Below are 20,847 nucleotides of genomic sequence, written 5' to 3'. Positions count from 1 at the left end.
CGGGGCCCTGTTCAGCGGTTCTGGTCACGGCGGGGCCCTGTTCAGCGGTGCTTCTCACGGCGGGCCCTGTTCAGCGGTGCTTCTCACGGCGGGGCCCTGTTCAGGGGGGGCCCTGTTCAGCGGTGCTCTTCACGGCGGGGCCCTGTTCAGCGGTTCTGGTCACGGCGGGCCCTGTTCAGCAGTGCTTCTCACGGCGGGGCCCTGTTCAGCGGTGCTCCTCACGGCGGGGCCCTGTTCAGCGGTGCTCCTCACGGCGGGGCCCTGTTCAGCGGTGCTCCTCACAGCGGGGCCCTGTTCAGCGGTGCCTGTCTTGTGTTTCCAGTGAACCACACCTGGCAATACTTGCCGCTCAGTCTGCATCGGACCTTTCCGTTGCGGGGCCCTCCTGTGATGGAGTCCTGGGGCCCTGGCTCTCCTTCGATACCCCCGGAATGGGGCTGGTGGGGCCCTCATGGCCAGGTCGGCTGCTCCCTGCCTTTTGCTCCTTGCTGCCCTTGCCCTCCTTGGCAGACTGTCCGTGGCCCTTGGCTCCCTTACCCGATGTGGCAGGTGGCGGTGCAAGGCTACCCTCCTTGGGGGCAGGCGTATCAGGCCTGTCGCGCCTGCCCTTCAGTTTTTTGGTCCTCTTCCCGGGGGGGGGGGGGGGGGGCTGGCTGTGCCTTTGCTGCTGGACGATGTCCCAGCCCAAGGAAAGGGCGGACTCCAAAAACCAGGCACGACGTTCTTTGGAGTAGCTGGGCTGGTGGTGGCTGAGGTGTTTGTGGAACTCTTACGGGATGGAGGGGGTGGGTCAGGTGAGGAAAAGAGGTCCACTTTAGAGAGGAAAATTTTCTTTGGAGCCATGGGAAGGGTGGCTGAAGTGGGTATGGGAGTGGAGGAAGAGGATGTGGTTGTAGGAGAGTCAATTGTGCTGTCTTTGGGTGCAGGTGCTTGGGCAGGAGGCTGACGTGAGGTGGATGGCTGTTGTTTGGGTGCCTGCCTGCGTTTGTGTGGTTGGGAAGCGGGGGTGACAGACACACTGGGAGAGGACACAGGGGACGTGTACATGGCAGTGGGGGTGGTGACTGCACGTGTGCGGACTGGTGTGGAGGGTGTGCTGGTGATGGGTGCAATGGCTGATGGTGGTGTGCTTGCAGGTGTGTGTGGAGACGTCACAGGGAGGGAGGAGGGAGACGAGGAGGTGGGGGACACAGAGGAGGTAGTGGCTGTTGGCATGTCTGCATCTGGATGTTGCTTGGGTGAATGCTTGTGTGTCCTGTGGTGCTTATGTCTGGATGAGCTGCCCTTGGGTGTTTAGGTGTGTGCAGGCTGGTCTGTAGGTGTGGATGGGATAGGCAGAGGAACAGGGGAGTGGGACTGGGTGGAGGGAGTCAGAAGAGGGAGGCTGGAGACAGGGACAATCGCTGCCGTCAGTGCTGAGGCCAGAGCGTTGAACGATCGTTGATGGGCAGCCTGACCCGAATGAAGGCCCTCCAGGTATGCATTGCTTTGATGCACCTCCCTCTCCACACCCTGGATGGCATTCAAAAGGGTAGACTGCCCAACAATGATGGTCCTCAGGAGGTCAATGACCTCCTCACTGAGGGCAGCAGGGGTGACTGGGGCAGGGCCTGAGGTGCCTGGGGCGAAGGAGATGGCCGGCTTCCTGGCCTTGCGGGCACGGGCCGAAGGCCGAGGGGCTGCTGGGAGGGCGGAGCTGGTGCGCTGGGTGGCGGCTGTACCTGTAGGATCGGTGGGCACGGATGTTGCCGCCACCGCAAGGGAGCTCCCTTCCGAGGACGTGTCGGTGTCGCTGCCGTCTCCACGGGTCCCCGTGGTGGAGCCCCCCTCGCCCTCCGTCTCACTGGTCATGTCGGAGTCCGTTGCATGGCCCTCCGGGGCCATGTGAGATGCAGCTCCCTCTTGCGCCGATGCCACTTCTCCTCCGCCTGATGATGCTAATGCACACATTCACAGTAAAACAAAGAAAATGGGGGGGGGTGGAAAACATAAAGACAAGTTGAGTGCATGCATTGGGGACACCGTTGGCGGAGAGGACAGACACAGAAGCCCCCTGCACTACGCTGCGCACTTGGGGTACACTACTCATTCACTGGGACATGCTCTACAAGCCTATGGGCGACAACTGTCCACACAGTATACACTGGTCCATGAATCGCATTACTAGGCACCCTACAGAGGTGGGGGCGGGGGCACAGGACCATACTTCACGGACGGGCCTATCCTACAGAAATCGCCTTGGCCTAGGGATACCCACAGCCCTCCTCCCCCACCCAGGCACCTCCACTGCGCGCAAAATAGCTGAATGTGCTGGTACTCACCCCCTTGTGTCTGCTGTGATGTCCTCAAGCGCCCATCTAAATCGGGGTAGGCCACCGCCAGGATCCGGGACACAGGGGGGTCAAGGTACGACTGGCACCCCTTCTAGGTTGGGAGGCCATCCCCAGCAGAGCCTCAGCGGTCTTCCTGCTCCCGCGGCGGATGTCCTCCCACCTCTTGCGGCAGTGGGTGCCCCTTCTGGTGTGGACCCCCAGGGCCCGGACGTCCTTGGCGATGGCACGCCAAATGTCAATCTTCTGATGGGCGCTGACCTATGTGACATGTACAGGGGGGGAAGAGAAACATCATCACTTTTCTGCATGCTCGATGTGAGTGGCCCCCCCTCCCAAACCTTGCCATGTGGCACATGCTCTCATCTGTCGTGCCATGCATTCGTCATTCGCTGCCCTCCCCTCCATCGTACATCCTCCCCACTCAGCCCAGGCATTGGGCACTATGCATTGCCCCCCGTGTACTCACCTGTTGGTCTGGAGGCCCGTAGAGTAGCGCATACTGGGGGAGGACCCCGTCCACGAGCTTCTCCAACTCCTCAGAACTGAAGGCGGGGGCCCTTTCCCCAGTCGCAGCAGCCATTGTCACTTCCAGACCGAGGTGACAGCAGCACTTGCAGTATAGGTCCTCTCCTGTGGATGCTCAGGTCTCGTGTGATCAAGCCGAGAGAAAATGGCGGTTACGGCCGCAGCGGTGCGTGCCGCGGCGGTGCGTACCGCGACCGCCGGCGCTCACCGCCATTGGCTCCTGAAACCCATAGGGTTCAATGTTGTCCAATGCGGCTTTGCGCCGCGGACTGCGACCGCCTACTGCCACGGTGTGCCACGCTTGCGCAATGACCTCACTTCACATTGTCACACTTCACAGGTCAGGCAGCCGCCATTTCAAGGGCCCACATGGCTTCATTCCTACTGCGTCACACATGGCTAGGCCTTGCACCGACAATCATACTAGCCATTCAATCCCGAGAGATTTGTGTACTGGGCATGCTGTGGGCACTTACCTGTGGGTTGCTTGACTCTGTGCTCCATGTTGTCCTTCCTAGGCATCGTCCGCTGGGACTTGCGAGGAGACGGAGGAATCTTCCCGTGTACAGACCGCTGGTGGACCTGTCGACAATGGAAGAAAGACACGTCATACTCACCTACAGACTCAACCGTTCCACTATACAGGAACTGTGTGCCCAGCTGGAGCCAGACCTGATGTCACCCATCCGCCAACCCACAGGGATTCCGCCTCTAGTGCAGGTGCTGTCAGTACTGCATTTTTTGGCAAGTGGATCATTTCAAACTACCGTGGCCATTTCATCTGGGATGTCTCAGCCTATGTTTTCAAAGGTGTTGTCCAGAGTGTTGTCTGCCCTGATGAAATACATGTGGAGCTACATCATTTTCCCTGAGGTGGGTGACTTGCCTACAGTGAAGGGTAATTTCTATGCCCTTCGACACATTCCCAATATCATTGGTGCCATTGATGGTACCCATGTGGCTTTGGTTCCCCCAAAAGACGATGAGCAGGTGTACAGGAACCGTAGAAATTATCATTCGATGAATGTCCAGGTGGTATGTTTGGCTGACCAGTACATCTCCCATTTAAATGCCAAGTTCCCAGGGTCAGTGCATGACGCGTACATCATGCGAAATAGCAGCATCCCTTATGTGATGGAACTGCTACAGAGACACCGTGTGTGGTTAATTGGTGACTCTGGTTACCCAAACCTGCCTTGGCTATTGACCCCAGTGAGGAATCCCAGGACCAGGGCAGAGGAACGGTACAATGAGGCCCATGGGCGGACTAGGAGGGTGATTGAGCGGACCTTCGGCCTCCTGAAGGCCAGGTTTAGGTGCCTGCATATGACTGGTGGATCCCTAATGTACTCACCAAGGAAGGTGTGTCATATCATCGTGGCCTGCTGCATGCTTCACTACCTGGCTTTGTGACGCCAGGTGCCTTTCCTGCAGGAGGATGGTCCAGATGGTGGTGTTGTGGCCTCTGTGGAGCCTGCGGAGAGTGAAGAGGAGGAAGACGAAGAGGACGACACAGACAACAGGGACAGAGTGATACTGCAGTATTTCCAGTGACACACAGGTAATAATCTACTCCTGCATTGTATTATATCTGTAACTGTAGTGGCTCTCTACTGTCTGACCTTTCACCCCAATGTATGGTAACTTAGTTGTGTATATCACTTCCTATTTCAGTGATCTGACCCCCACGGAGTGCCCTCTGTTTTTTTTCCCCATGGACTACCGCTGTGTGACACTGGTATGTTGTCATCACAATGTAACTAGAAATGTTTTGTTGGTTATATCGAATACATTTGGTTTAAATAAATAGATAGCAGAATCCAGTTGGTTAATGTGCAATAATTGTGTTTTAAAATAGGTGTATAGTTCAAACAGGGTGATGGTGGAGGCATGTCCATGGCAGTGTCCAGACTGTCGTTCCTACAGGTCCATTGTCCATATGCCTGTGGAAGGTGGAGCAGGGGCAGTTCAAGGTTGGACAGGGTAAACAAGTGGGACAGTGGGATGACATCCGGGGGTTTCCGTGCATGGCGGGGGTCCTGACATCCTACTCTGTCTTCTTCCTCGATCTCAGGCCTTTCTTGCGGGGTGGTTCTTGTTCTGCAGGGGGTGGGGTCCGGGAGGGCCGTTGCTGTTGTGTCGGGGCCTCCTGACCACTAGCGCCGGCGGAGGTGGTGGACTGTTCTTCCTCCATGCTAGTGGCAGGGGCCCTTTGGGGGGCCACATGGTCCCGCAATGTGGTGACAATCTGGTTGAGTGCCACCACGATTGTACCCATTGCGGAACTGATGCTGCGCAGTTCTTCCCGGAACCCCATGTACTGGCCCTCCTGCATGGCCTGGATCTCCTGGAACCTGGCCAGGACCGTCGCCATCGTCTCTTGGGAGTGGTGGTACGCTCCCATGATGGTGGTGAGGGCCTCTTGGACAGTGGGTTCCCTAGACCTGTCCTCCCTCTGTCGCACAGCAGCCCTCCCAGTTCCTCTTTGTTCCTGGGCCTCTGTCCCCTGGACGGTGTGCCCACTACCAGTGCCCCCAGGTCCCTGTTGTTGTTGGGGTTGTGGGTTACCCTGGGTGCCCTGTACTGGTAGACACACCGCTGCTTGACCTGTCCTGGAGACAGAAGCATGGGCCCGCTGGGTGGGTGCTGTGCTGGTGTTTCCTGAGGGGGGTAGGTCTGCTGTGGCCTGGGGCTGACTGAGGGTAACCGACTGTCCAGAGGTCCCCGATGGTCCGGGCTGGTCATCAGGTTCTAGGTCGACAGAGCTGCTGTCATCACTGGGGGCCTGTTCTGGGGGTGGGATGGACAAATCTGGACCCTCCTGGCCGGTGTGTTGGCGTTCGGGCCCTGCAGGGGTAAAAGAATATGGTTATTGATTTTGTGTGTGCCGTGGCGTGCGATTTGTGGGTGCCCTTGTCCCCCAGTGCTGGCAGTCCCATGTGGGAGGAGTTGTGAGGGTGGTTTGTGGGGGGGGATGGGTATGTGCAGTGGTCATGCTTAGGTGATGGGTGTCCATGGTTTGTGTTGGCATTCAGGGGTTTGGGTTGGGTTGGGTGGGTTGTGCTGGTGAGACATTAACAGGGAGTATGTGTGCTGGGGGGTTAGGGGTGAGGGTGGGGGTGTGGGTTGGCATGCTGGTGGTTGGGGGGGTGAAGTAGTTGAGATTAGACTTACCAGAGTCCATTCCTCCGCCTACTCCAGCGAGGCCCTCAGGATGCAGGATGTTCAAGACCTCTTGCTCCCATACTGTGAATTCGGGTGGAGTGGGTGGGGGTCCGCCACCAGTCTTCTGCACAGCGATGTTGTATCTTGACACCATCGACGCACCTTCCCCCGTAGGTCGTTCCAGCACTTTCGGATGTCTTCCCGATTTCTGGGATGCTGTCCCACAGCGTTGACCCTGTCGATGATCCTTTGCCATAGCTCCGCCTTCCTGGCTATTGTGGTGTGCTGCACCTGTGTGCCGAAGAGCTGGGGCTCTACCCTGATTATTTCCTCCACCATGACCCTGAGTTCTTGGTCCGTGAACCTGGGGTGTCTTTGGGGTGCCATGGGGTGGTGTGGATGAGGTGTGGGGTGGTGTTTGTGGTGATGAGTGTGGTGGTGTGTGGTGTTTTGTGCGTAGATGTGGTGTGGGTGATGATGTTGGGTTCCTGTGTGTGTTGTGGTTTGCGTTCCCTGTGCTCTCTCTCTGTGTATTGCGCCTTGTCTCTGAATTTCGATTTGTGGGGGTTTGTGGGTGATGTGGGTGTGTGTTTTATATGGTGATGGGTGTGTGGGTGTGGTGTGTGCATGTGTATCAGGTGTGTGTATTTCGAATTGTCCAATGTGGCTGTGTTTTGTAAATGTGTGTGTATTTTGAGCGCGGCAGTGTGTACCGCCAATGGGATACCGCGGTTGAAAGACCGCCGCGTGGATTCGTGGGTCGTAATGGCAAGGGTGTGTTTGTGTTGGCGTGACGGTTTGGTCATCTCCAGTTTATCGCTGACCGCTGATGAGGCGGGCTTCAGTGGATGTCGGGTTTTTGGCGGTTTGGCAGTTGTGGGTCAGAATGACCGTGGCGGTTTACCGCGGCCGCGGCGGGATGATGGCGGTCTTCTGACCGGCGGTAAGAGCCTTTTACCGCCAGGGTCAGAATGACCCCCAAAGTGTCCCCAGCGAAATTACAGTACTTTCAAAAAGAAGTAAAGTATTAAGGGCACTCAAATGAGAACGGAACTAGGGAGATTTCCAGAGAAGGGGTCGCAGCCGTATTGCAGATGCATCCCCCAGCGACACAGAGAGATGTCAGAATGTTTTTGGGAATGGTGAGCTATTGTTGTCAGTGGATTCCCATGTGTTCAGTCATTTCAAAGCCATTGAAGAAGCTGACTCACAAAAATAAGTTACTGATCCCTTAGTGTTAGACCAAGCCTTTATGAAAGCCTTTACTGAGTTGAGAGTGAGTCTGTGGAAAGCCCCGGCTTTGGGTATGCCTGACTACACAAAACCCTTCATGTTGTTTTGTCATGAACGTGATGCATGTTCATTGTCCGTGTTGACACAAGTCCATGGTGGTGTAAACTGCTGAGTAGCATATTTTTCAGCTACTTTGGACCCAGTTGCAGTTGCTTTACCTGGCTGTTTACGTACAGTTGCAGCGGTTGGACTGATCCTCACTCAGAGTGAGAACGTTGTGATGGGACATCCTTTAACTGTTATGGTCCCTCACTCCATTGAAGTTTTACTTACCAGAACCAAGACCCAACACTTGACTAATGCAGAGTGACAGTGTATGAGACCATTATCCTGGGTTCGCCCAATGTATCATTGAAAAGGTGTACAGTGCTTAACCCAGCAACTTTGCTCCAAAGGAGAATATTGAGATTGACAAATTGAAAGAAGTTGAACATGACTGTTTGGGGGTGTCGCATGGACTCTCATTATCCTAAATGAGACTACTGGATTTCTAGGCAGCAGGATCGATAACGGTGTGGGGGACTGAGTCTGACCCACGTGTAAGGAACTCTGTCCCCCTAAATCCGTTTTTTGCTCCGGGTAACTAGCAGTGCCCCATTTCTCCCCCAGGGAAGAGATGATTGGGCAGCCGAGCGCATGACATCTTTGGAACTTCTCAGGGAAGTCGTGGTCACTCAGATCCAAACCAACTCTCTCATTTACAGTAGGATCTCATATACAAATGACAAAGGCAGTATACGTTTTATATAATGTTTTAATAAAACGACTGCATTTTAGATAATAAGGCGTGAGCCGCAATAACCAGAACCATACAACACAGTAGAATTGAAATAGTCACCAGGAGAGTAAAACATAAGAACAAAGCTATCATCGTGTCTTATAGTTTCTACTCTTCCTCTGCTTGTTCTATTTTGAGCACAGCAAGTTAAGCTTCTAACTTGCCTTTCTGAATCACTGGGGAGACATCAGCCCTCATACCTGAGCAAAGGCCTGTGATCTTGGTTCAGCATCTGCAACGAGGCAGTCAGCGTCTAGTTGTGGTTCCCTGGTCGGAATCTCCCTCTTGCGTGTATTGGGACAAGGAAGTGTTTTTATAACTAACATGTCAGCGTGATCACAAAATGTCCCTACGCAGGAATGCCAAAGACTAAACTCCTACCACGTCTATCGGCAATGTACCAGACTGTATCCTTGACTGAAGCACAGAGTGAACAAGAATGTGTTATGGAGAACTCCAGTGCTGAAGTAGGCTAAACAGTGTGATATGAATATAAAACAAGACCGTAGAACTGGCTATTTGAAAAATAACAGTATGAAGCCTAATAAAAAGCATTTAGAGCAAAGTGCACAGAGGCTCTAAGCTGCAAGCAAATGAATAAAATATATCCAGGGCAAAGTGCACAAAGGCCTAAAGCCTGAAAGCTAATGCGCAAAGGATACGTAAAACTAACCACACTACAGGGGTTCCTGGTTTGTGCACAAAACCAATACCTGATATTCGAGATACTGGATTGGAAGAAAATGACCAAATTATTTCTGTTGATGGTTCCTGTTTAAGAGATAACACAGGAACATTGAGAGCAGAATATGCTGTGTGCACAATTTCTGGTGTACTTGAAGCATCCTGGCTCCGAGGAGTGTATCCTGCACAAGTGGCTGAATTGGTAGCCCTCAAGAGAGCATGCCATGTCTCTGTACAGCTTAAAGTTACTATTTATACTGACAACCGGTATAGATTTCGAATAGTTTGTGTCTTTGAACAGTTATGGTCATAGAGAGGCTTCTTGACCTCTTCTGGTTCACCATTATTTAGAAATGGTGACAGAATTCATGATTTATCACAAGCATTACAAATACCTGAATAGATTGCTGTGGTGAAATGCAGTGCACACCTGAAGTCATAAGATTTTGTATCAATGGGAAATGGATATGCGGATCAAGTTGCAAGATTTTCCACATTGAACTGTGTAAGGAAATGCCTCCTTGGCATGGTTGCCCCCTGACTTTTTGCCTTTGCTGATGCTATGTTTACAATTGAAAGTGTGCTGAGGCCTGCTAACCAGGCCCCAGCACCAGTGTTCTTTCCCTAACCTGTACTTTTGTATCCACAATTGGCAGACCCTGGCATCCAGATAAGTCCCTTGTAACTGGTACTTCTAGTACCAAGGGCCCTGATGCCAAGGAAGGTCTCTAAGGGCTGCAGCATGTCTTATGCCACCCTGGAGACCTCTCACTCAGCACAGACACACTGCTTGCCAGCTTGTGTGTGCTAGTGAGGACAAAACGAGTAAGTCGACATGGCACTCCCCTCAGGGTGCCATGCCAGCCTCTCACTGCCTATGCAGTATAGGTAAGACACCCCTCTAGCAGGCCTTACAGCCCTAAGGCAGGGTGCACTATACCATAGGTGAGGGTACCAGTGCATGAGCATGGTACCCCTACAGTGTCTAAACAAAACCTTAGACATTGTAAGTGCAGGGTAGCCATAAGAGTATATGGTCTGGGAGTCTGTCAAACACGAACTCCACAGCACCATAATGGCTACACTGAAAACTGGGAAGTTTGGTATCAAACTTCTCAGCACAATAAATGCACACTGATGCCAGTGTACATTTTATTGCAAAATACACCCCAGAGGGCACCTTAGAGGTGCCCCCTGAAACTTAACCGACTGTCTGTGTAGGCTGACTAGTTCCAGCAGCCTGCCACACCAGAGACATGTTGCTGGCCCCATGGGGAGAGTGCCTTTGTCACTCTGAGGCCAGTAACAAAGCCTGCACTGGGTGGAGATGCTAACACCTCCCCCAGGCAGGAGCTGTGACACCTGGCGGTGAGCCTCAAAGGCTCACCCCTTTGTCACAGCCCAGCAGGGCACTCCAGCTTAGTGGAGTTGCCCGCCCCCTCCGGCCACGGCCCCCACTTTTGGCGGCAAGGCTGGAGGGAACAAAGAAAGCAACAAGGAGGAGTCACTGGCCAGTCAGGACAGCCCCTAAGGTGTCCTGAGCTGAGGTGACTCTGACTTTTAGAAATCCTCCATCTTGCAGATGGAGGATTCCCCCAATAGGGTTAGGATTGTGACCCCCTCCCCTTGGGAGGAGGCACAAAGAGGGTGTACCCACCCTCAGGGCTAGTAGCCATTGGCTACTAACCCCCCAGACCTAAACACGCCCTTAAATTTAGTATTTAAGGGCTACCCTGAACCCTAGAAAATTAGATTCCTGCAACTACAAGAAGAAGGACTGCCTAGCTGAAAACCCCTGCAGAGGAAGACCAGAAGACGACAACTGCCTTGGCTCCAGAAACTCACCGGCCTGTCTCCTGCCTTCCAAAGATCCTGCTCCAGCGACGCCTTCCAAAGGGACCAGCGACCTCGACATCCTCTGAGGACTGCCCCTGCTTCGAAAAGACAAGAAACTCCCGAGGACAGCGGACCTGCTCCAAGAAAGGCTGCAACTTTGTTTCCAGCAGCTTTGAAAGAACCCTGCAAGCTCCCCGCAAGAAGCGTGAGACTTGCAACACTGCACCCGGCGACCCCGACTCGGCTGGTGGAGATCCAACACCTCAGGAGGGACCCCAGGACTACTCTGATACTGTGAGTACCAAAACCTGTCCCCCCTGAGCACCCACAGCGCCGCCTGCAGAGGGAATCCCGAGGCTTCCCCTGACAGCGACTCTTTGAATCCAACGTCCCGACGCCTGGGAGAGACCCTGCACCCGCAGCCCCCAGGACCTGAAGGACCGGACTTTCACTGGAGAAGTGACCCCCAGGAGTCCCTCTCCCTTGCCCAAGTGGAGGTTTCCCCGAGGAATCCCCCCCTTGCCGGCCTGCAGCGCTGAAGAGATCCCGAGATCTCTCATAGACTAACATTGCGAACCCGACGCCTGTTCCTACACTGCACCTGGCCGCCCCCGTGCTGCTGAGGGTGAAATTCCTGTGCGGACTTGTGTCCCCCCCGGTGCCCTACAAAACCCCCCTGGTCTGCCCTCCGAAGACGCGGGTACTTACCTGCAAGCAGACCGGAACCGGGGCACCCCCTTCTCTCCATTCTAGCCTATGCGTTTTGGGCACCACTTTGAACTCTGCACCTGACCGGCCCTGAGCTGCTGGTGTGGTGACTTTGGGGTTGCTCTGAACCCCCAACGGTGGGCTACCTTGGACCAAGAACTGAACCCTGTAAGTGTCTTACTTACCTGGTAAAACTAACCAAAACTTACCTCCCCTAGGAACTGTGAAAATTGCACTGTGTCCACTTTTAAAACAGCTATTTGTCAATAACTTGAAAAGTATACATGCAATTTTTATGATTTAAAGTTCCTAAAGTACTTACCTGCAATACCTTTCGAATGAGATATTACATGTAGAATTTGAACCTGTGGTTCTTAAAATAAACTAAGAAAATATATTTTTCTATACAAAAACCTATTGGCTGGATTTGTCTCTGAGTGTGTGTACCTCATTTATTGTCTATGTGTATGTACAACAAATGCTTAACACTACTCCTTGGATAAGCCTACTGCTCGACCACACTACCACAAAATAGAGCATTAGTATTATCTATTTTTACCACTATTTTACCTCTAAGGGGAACCCTTGGACTCTGTGCATGCTATTCCTTACTTTGAAATAGCACATACAGAGCCAACTTCCTACATTGGTGGATCAGCGGTGGGGTACAAGACTTTGCATTTGCTGGACTACTCAGCCAATACCTGATCACACGACAAATTCCAAAATTGTCATTAGAAATTGATTTTTGCAATTTGAAAAGTTTTCTAAATTCTTAAAAGACCTGCTAGGGCCTTGTGTTAGATCCTGTTTAGCATTTCTTTTAGAGTTTAAAAGTTTGTAAAAGTTTGAATTAGATTCTAGAACCAGTTGTAGATTCTTAAAAAGTATTCCAACTTTTAGAAACAAAATGTCTAGCACAGATGTGACTGTGGTGGAACTCGACACCACACCTTACCTCCATCTTAAGATGAGGGAGCTAAGGTCACTCTGTAAAATAAAGAAAATAACAATGGGCCCCAAACCTACCAAAATACAGCTCCAGGAGCTTTTGGCAGAGTTTGAAAAGGCCAACCCCTCTGAGGGTGGCAACTCAGAGGAAGAGGATAGTGACTTGGAGGAAAATTCCCCCCTACCAATCCTATCTAGGGAGAACAGGGTCCCTCAAACCCTGACTCCAAAAATAATAGTCAGAGATGCTGGTTCCCTCACAGGAGAGACCAACACCTCTGAAATCACTGAGGATAGCCCCAGTGAAGAGGACATCCAGTTAGCCAGGATGGCCAAAAGATTGGCTTTGGAAAGACAGATCCTAGCCATAGAGAGAGAAAGACAATAGATGGGCCTAGGACCCATCAATGGTGGCAGCAACATAAATAGGGTCAGAGATTCTCCTGACATGTTGAAAATCCCTAAAGGGATTGTAACTAAATATGAAGATGGTGATGACATCACCAAATGGTTCACAGCTTTTGAGAGGGCTTGTGTAACCAGAAAAGTGAACAGATCTCACTGGGGTGCTCTCCTTTGGGAAATGTTCACAGGAAAGTGTAGGGATAGACTCCTCACACTCTCTGGACAAGATGCAGAATCTTATGACCTCATGAAGGGTACCCTGATTGAGGGCTTTGGATTCTCCACTGAGGAGTATAGGATTAGATTCAGGGGGGCTCAAAAATCCTCGAGCCAGACCTGGGTTGACTTTGTAGACTACTCAGTGAAAACACTAGATGGTTGGATTCAAGGCAGTGGTGTAAGTAATTATGATGGGCTGTAAAATTTATTTGTGAAAGAACACCTGTTAAGTAATTGTTTCAATGATAAACTGCATCAGCATCTGGTAGACCTAGGACCAATTTCTCCCCAAGAATTGGGAAAGAAGGCGGACCATTGGGTCAAGACTAGGGTGTCCAAGACTTCAACAGGGGGTGACCAAAAGAAAGGGGTCACAAAGACTCCCCAGGGGAAGGGTGATGAGACAACCAAAACTAAAAATAGTAAAGAGTCTTCTACAGGCCCCCAAAAACCTGCACAGGAGGGTGGGCCCAGAGCCTCTTCACAAAACAATGGGTACAAGGGTAAAAACTTTGATCCCAAAAAGGCCTGGTGTCATAGCTGTAAACAGCATGGACACCAAACTGGAGACAAGGCCTGTCCCAAGAAAGGTTCCACTCCAAACTCCCATCCAGGTAACACTGGTATGGCTAGTCTCCAAGTGGGATCAACAGTGTGCCCAGAGCAAATCAGGGTCCACACTGAAGCTACTCTAGTTTCTGAGGGTGGGGTGGATTTAGCCACACTAGCTGTCTGGCCGCCTAACATGCAAAAATACAGACAGCAACTCTTAATTAATGGGACTAGAATAGAGGGCCTGAGGGATACAGGTGCCAGTGTCACCATGGTGACAGAGAAACTGGTTTCCCCTGGCCAATACCTGACTGGAAAAACTTACACAGTCACCAACGCTGACAATCAGAGAAAAGTACATCCCATGGCAATGGTTACTTTAGAATGGGGAGGGGTCAATGGCCTGAAACAGGTGGTGGTCTCCTCAAATATCCCAGTGGACTGTCTGCTTGGAAATGACCTGGAGTCCTCAGCATGTGCTGAGGTAGAACTAAAAACCCATGCAGCAATGCTGGGTATCCCTGAACTGGTGTGTGTGAAAACAAGAGCACAATGCAAGGCACAGGGTGAAAAAGTAGAGCTGGAGTCTGGAAAAATGGCCCAGCCTACCAAGAGAACAGGAAAGTCAGTTGGGAAACCAACTGCAACACAGCAAAAGAAAGGGAACCTCTCTTCTCAGGAAGAAGTTCTGCCCTCTGAGGGAACTGAGCCTTTGGAGCTTGAACCTTATCAGGTTGAGCTCTTAGGCCCAGGGGGACCCTCAAGGGAGGAGCTGTGTAAGGGACAAGAAACCTGTCCCTCTCTTGAAGGCCTTAGGCAGCAAGCTGCTGAAGAGTCCAAAGGCAAGAAAAATGGAACACATAGGGTCTATTGGGAAGATGGACTCCTGTACACTGAGGCCAGAGACCCCAAACCTGGTGCCACTAGGAGAGTGGTAGTACCTCAGCTGTTCAGAGAGTTCATCCTAACATTGGCCCATGACATTCCCCTTGCTGGACATTTGGGACAAACCAAGACGTGGGAGAGGTTAGTCAACCACTTCTACTGGCCCAATATGTCCAACATGGTTAAGGAGTTTTGCCTCTCCTGCCCCACCTGTCAAGCCAGTGGTAAGACAGGTGGGCATCCAAAGGCCCCCCTCATTCCACTTCCAGTGGTGGGGGTTCCCTTTGAAAGAGTGGGTGTGGACATAGTTGGTCCACTAGAACCTCCCACAGCCTCAGGAAATATGTATATCCTGGTAGTAGTGGATCATGCTACCAGGTATCCTGAAGCTATTCCCCTTAGGTCGACTACTGCCCCTGCAGTAGCCAAGGCCCTCATTGGTATCTTTACCAGAGTGGGTTTCCCTAAGGAGGTGGTGTCTGACAGAGGTGCCAACTTCATGTCAGCATACCTGAAACATATGTGGAATGAGTGTGGAGTGACTTATAAATTCACTACACCTTACCATCCACAAACTAATGGCTTAGTTGAGAGATTCAACAAGACATTAAAGGGCATGATCATGGGGCTCCCAGAAAAACTCAAAAGGAGATGGGATGTCCTCTTGCCATGTCTGCTTTTCGCTTACAGAGAGGTGCCACAGAAGGGAGTAGGATTCTCACCCTTTGAACTTCTGTTTGGTCATCCTGTAAGGGGACCACTTGCTCTTGTTAAAGAAGGCTGGGAGAGACCTCTCCATGAGCCTAAACAAGACATAGTGGACTATGTACTTGGCCTTCGCTCTAGAATGGCAGAGTACATGGAAAAGGCAACCAAAAACCTTGAGGCCAGCCAACAGCTCCAGAAGTTTTGGTATGACCAAAAGGCTGCAATGGTTGAGTTCCAACCAGGGCAGAAAGTCTGGGTTCTGGAGCCTGTGGCTCCCAGGGCACTCCAGGACAAATGGAGTGGCCCTTACCCAGTGCTAGAAAGGAAGAGTCAGGTCACCTACCTGGTGGACCTGGGCACAAGCAGGAGCCCCAAAAGGGTGATCCATGTGAACCGCCTTAAGCTCTTCCATGACAGGGCTGATGTGAATCTGTTGATGGTAACAGATGAGGATCAGGAGGCAGAGAGTGAACCTCTCCCTGATCTTCTGTCATCAGACCCAAAAGATGGCACAGTAGATGGAGTGATCTACTCAGACACCCTCTCTGGCCAACAGCAAACTGATTGTAGGAGAGTCCTACAACAGTTTCCTGAACTCTTCTCCTTAACCCCTGGTCAGACACACCTGTGTACCCATGATGTGGACACAGGAGACAGCATGCCTGTCAAGAACAAAATCTTTAGACAATCTGACCATGTTAAGGAAAGCATCAAGGTGGAAGTCCACAAGATGCTGGAATTGGGAGTAATTGAGCGCTCTGACAGCCCCTGGGCTAGCCCAGTGGTCTTAGTCCCCAAACCTCACACCAAAGAGGGAAAGAAAGAGATGAGGTTTTGTGTGGACTACAGAGGGCTCAATTCTGTCACCAAGACAGATGCTCATCCAATTCCAAGAGCTGATGAGCTCATAGACAAATTAGGTGCTGCCAAATTCTTAAGTACCTTTGACTTGACAGCAGGGTACTGGCAAATCAAAATGGCACCTGGAGCAAAAGAGAAAACAGCATTCTCCACACCTGATGGGCATTATCAGTTTACTGTTATGCCCTTTGGTTTAAAGAATGCCCCTGCCACCTTCCAAAGGTTGGTGAATCAAGTCCTTGCTGGCTTGGAGTCCTTTAGCACAGCTTATCTTGATGATATTGCTGTCTTTAGCTCCACCTGGCAGGATCACCTGGTCCACCTGAAGAAGGTTTTGAAGGCTCTGCAATCTGCAGGCCTCTCTATCAAGGCATCCAAATGCCAGATAGGGCAGGGAACTGTGGTTTACTTGGGCCACCTTGTAGGTGGAGGCCAAGTTCAGCCACTCCAACCCAAGATCCAGACTATTCTGGACTGGGTAGCTCCAAAAACCCAGACTCAAGTCAGGGCATTCCTTGGCTTGACTGGGTATTACAGGAGGTTTGTGAAGGGATATGGATCCATTGTGACAGCCCTCACTGAACTCACCACCAAGAAAATGCCCAAGAAAGTGAACTGGACTGTGGAATGCCAACAGGCCTTTGACACCCTAAAACAAGCCATGTGCTCAGCACCAGTTCTAAAAGCTCCAGATTATTCTAAGCAGTTCATTGTGCAGACTGATGCCTCTGAACATGGGATAGGGGCAGTTTTGTCCCAAACAAATGATGATGGCCTTGACCAGCCTGTTGCTTTCATTAGCAGGAGGTTACTCCCCAGGGAACAGCGTTGGAGTGCCATTGAGAGGGAGGCCTTTGCGGTGGTTTGGTCCCTGAAGAAGCTGAGACCATACCTCTTTGGGACTCACTTCCTAGTTCAAACTGACCACAGACCTCTCAAATGGCTGATGCAAATGAAAGGTGAAAATCCTAAACTGTTGAGGTGGTCCATCTCCCTACAGGGAATGGACTTTATAGTGGAACACAGACCTGGGACTGCCCATGCCAATGCAGATGGCCTTTCCAGGTTCTTCCACTTAGAAAATGAAGACTCTCTTGGGAAAGGTTAGTCTCATCCTCTTTCGTTTGGGGGGGGGTTGTGTAAGGAAATGCCTCCTTGGCATGGTTGCCCCCTGACTTTTTGCCTTTGCTGATGCTATGTTTACAATTGAAAGTGTGCTGAGGCCTGCTAACCAGGCCCCAGCACCAGTGTTCTTTCCCTAACCTGTACTTTTGTATCCACAATTGGCAGACCCTGGCATCCAGATAAGTCCCTTTTAACTGGTACTTCTAGTACCAAGGGCCCTGATGCCAAGGAAGGTCTCTAAGGGCTGCAGAATGTCTTATGCCACCCTGGAGACCTCTCACTCAGCACAGACACACTGCTTGCCAGCTTGTGTGTGCTAGTGAGGACAAAACGAGTAAGTCGACATGGCACTCCCCTCAGGGTGCCATGCCAGCCTCTCACTGCCTATGCAGTATAGGTAAGACACCCCTCTAGCAGGCCTTACAGCCCTAAGGCAGGGTGCACTATACCATAGGTGAGGGTACCAGTGCATGAGCATGGTACCCCTACAGTGTCTAAACAAAACCTTAGACATTGTAAGTGCAGGGTAGCCATAAGAGTATATGGTCTGGGAGTCTGTCAAACACGAACTCCACAGCACCATAATGGCTACACTGAAAACTGGGAAGTTTGGTATCAAACTTCTCAGCACAATAAATGCACACTGATGCCAGTGTACATTTTATTGCAAAATACACCCCAGAGGGCACCTTAGAGGTGCCCCCTGAAACTTAACCGACTGTCTGTGTAGGCTGACTAGTTCCAGCAGCCTGCCACACCAGAGACATGTTGCTGGCCCCATGGGGAGAGTGCCTTTGTCACTCTGAGGCCAGTAACAAAGCCTGCACTGGGTGGAGATGCTAACACCTCCCCCAGGCAGGAGCTGTGACACCTGGCGGTGAGCCTCAAAGGCTCACCCCTTTGTCACAGCCCAGCAGGGCACTCCAGCTTAGTGGAGTTGCCCGCCCCCTCCGGCCACGGCCCCCACTTTTGGCGGCAAGGCTGGAGGGAACAAAGAAAGCAACAAGGAGGAGTCACTGGCCAGTCAGGACAGCCCCTAAGGTGTCCTGAGCTGAGGTGACTCTGACTTTTAGAAATCCTCCATCTTGCAGATGGAGGATTCCCCCAATAGGGTTAGGATTGTGACCCCCTCCCCTTGGGAGGAGGCACAAAGAGGGTGTACCCACCCTCAGGGCTAGTAGCCATTGGCTACTAACCCCGCAGACCTAAACACGCCCTTAAATTTAGTATTTAAGGGCTACCCTGAACCCTAGAAAATTAGATTCCTGCAACTACAAGAAGAAGGACTGCCTAGCTGAAAACCCCTGCAGAGGAAGACCAGAAGACGACAACTGCCTTGGCTCCAGAAACTCACCGGCCTGTCTCCTGCCTTCCAAAGATCCTGCTCCAGCGACGCCTTCCAAAGGGACCAGCGACCTCGACATCCTCTGAGGACTGCCCCTGCTTCGAAAAGACAAGAAACTCCCGAGGACAGCGGACCTGCTCCAAGAAAGGCTGCAACTTTGTTTCCAGCAGCTTTGAAAGAACCCTGCAAGCTCCCCGCAAGAAGCGTGAGACTTGCAACACTGCACCCGGCGACCCCGACTCGGCTGGTGGAGATCCAACACCTCAGGAGGGACCCCAGGACTACTCTGATACTGTGAGTACCAAAACCTGTCCCCCCTGAGCCCCCACAGCGCCGCCTGCAGAGGGAATCCCGAGGCTTCCCCTGACAGCGACTCTTTGAATCCAACGTCCCGACGCCTGGGAGAGACCCTGCACCCGCAGCCCCCAGGACCTGAAGGACCGGACTTTCACTGGAGAAGTGACCCCCAGGAGTCCCTCTCCCTTGCCCAAGTGGAGGTTTCCCCGAGGAATCCCCCCCTTGCCGGCCTGCAGCGCTGAAGAGATCCCGAGATCTCTCATAGACTAACATTGCGAACCCGACGCCTGTTCCTACTCTGCACCCGGCCGCCCCCGCGCTGCTGAGGGTGAAATTCCTGTGCGGACTTGTGTCCCCCCCGGTGCCCTACAAAACCCCCCTGGTCTGCCCTCCGAAGACGCGGGTACTTACCTGCAAGCAGACCGGAACCGGGGCACCCCCTTCTCTCCATTCTAGCCTATGCGTTTTGGGCACCACTTTGAACTCTGCACCTGACCGGCCCTGAGCTGCTGGTGTGGTGACTTTGGGGTTGCTCTGAACCCCCAACGGTGGGCTACCTTGGACCAAGAACTGAACCCTGTAAGTGTCTTACTTACCTGGTAAAACTAACCAAAACTTACCTCCCCTAGGAACTGTGAAAATTGCACTGTGTCCACTTTTAAAACAGCTATTTGTCAATAACTTGAAAAGTATACATGCAATTTTTATGATTTAAAGTTCCTAAAGTACTTACCTGCAATACCTTTCGAATGAGATATTACATGTAGAATTTGAACCTGTGGTTCTTAAAATAAACTAAGAAAATATATTTTTCTATACAAAAACCTATTGGCTGGATTTGTCTCTGAGTGTGTGTACCTCATTTATTGTCTATGTGTATGTACAACAAATGCTTAACACTACTCCTTGGATAAGCCTACTGCTCGACCACACTACCACAAAATAGAGCATTAGTATTATCTATTTTTACCACTATTTTACCTCTAAGGGGAACCCTTGGACTCTGTGCATGCTATTCCTTACTTTGAAATAGCACATACAGAGCCAACTTCCTACAAACTGTATATCATTCAAAGACAAATGGAAATTGTTACCAGAGGAAGAAAATTGCACAAGTTATGCTTTACATGTAATTGACACTTGGGAGGAACTGAAACTAATTCAAGATAATGTTGACAAGGTTAAAAAGAAAAATTGGCTAAAGTTGAAATGTGCTCAGCATGAGGATGACATATGGGTGTCCGGGGAGGGACAAGTGGTTTTTACCAAACAATTGGTTGACTCAAATTGCTATATATTATCATGGTCAAGCACATGCTGGAAGGGATGCCATGATTCAAATTTATAAGCAGTTTTGGTTTATTCCAAAGTTTAGACAGGTTGCTGAAGCAATTTGCCATTGTTGTGACTTCTGTCAGCAGATGCACATGGGAAAAGGGACTGTGGTGAACATGAGCCACATTGGAAGAACGGGAGGTCCATTTATCAGAATGCAGATGGATTTCATTGCGATGTCTGTGTGTGGAGGATGAGATATGTTTTGGTGATTGTTTGTATCTTTAGACATTGGATTGAAGCTTACTCCACACAAAGAAATGACAGCCTCACAATAGCCAAGCTATTGCTTAGGGAACTGATAGCTTGTTTTGGTTTTCCAGTCTCTTTAGATTCAGCTAGAGGAAGTCACTTCAACAATGAAGTAATTAAATTACTATGTCCTACTTTAAACATTGAGCAGAAGTTGCATTGTAGCTATCGCCCTGAAGCTTCAGGACTTGTTGAGCAAATGAATGGTACCTTGAAGTCAAGAATTGCAAAGATGTGTGTGTCCACAAATCTGAAATGGCTTGATGCACTGCCGTTAGTTCTGATGAGAAACACCCCCTGCAGGAAAACTGGACTGTCATTGCATGAAATCCTCATGGGCAGAGCAATGAGATTGCCAGCGGTTCCTGCAAATGCTCTTGTGAACTTAATAGATCACATGGTGTTGGATTACTGCAAAGGTCTGGCTGATGTGGTTCGCTCTTTCTCTTATCAGGTGGAAGCCACTACACTGCAACCATCTCAAGATCAAAGCCACAACCTGAGAGTGGGAGATTGGGTTGTGATAAGAAAACATGTGAGGAGGACTTGTTTGGAGTCTCAGTGGAAAGGCCCCTACCAGGTAGTACTGG

Source organism: Pleurodeles waltl, chromosome 7, assembly GCF_031143425.1.
Source record: "Pleurodeles waltl isolate 20211129_DDA chromosome 7, aPleWal1.hap1.20221129, whole genome shotgun sequence".
NCBI lineage: Eukaryota > Metazoa > Chordata > Amphibia > Caudata > Salamandridae > Pleurodeles > Pleurodeles waltl.
This window is presented reverse-complemented; position numbering follows the sequence as displayed.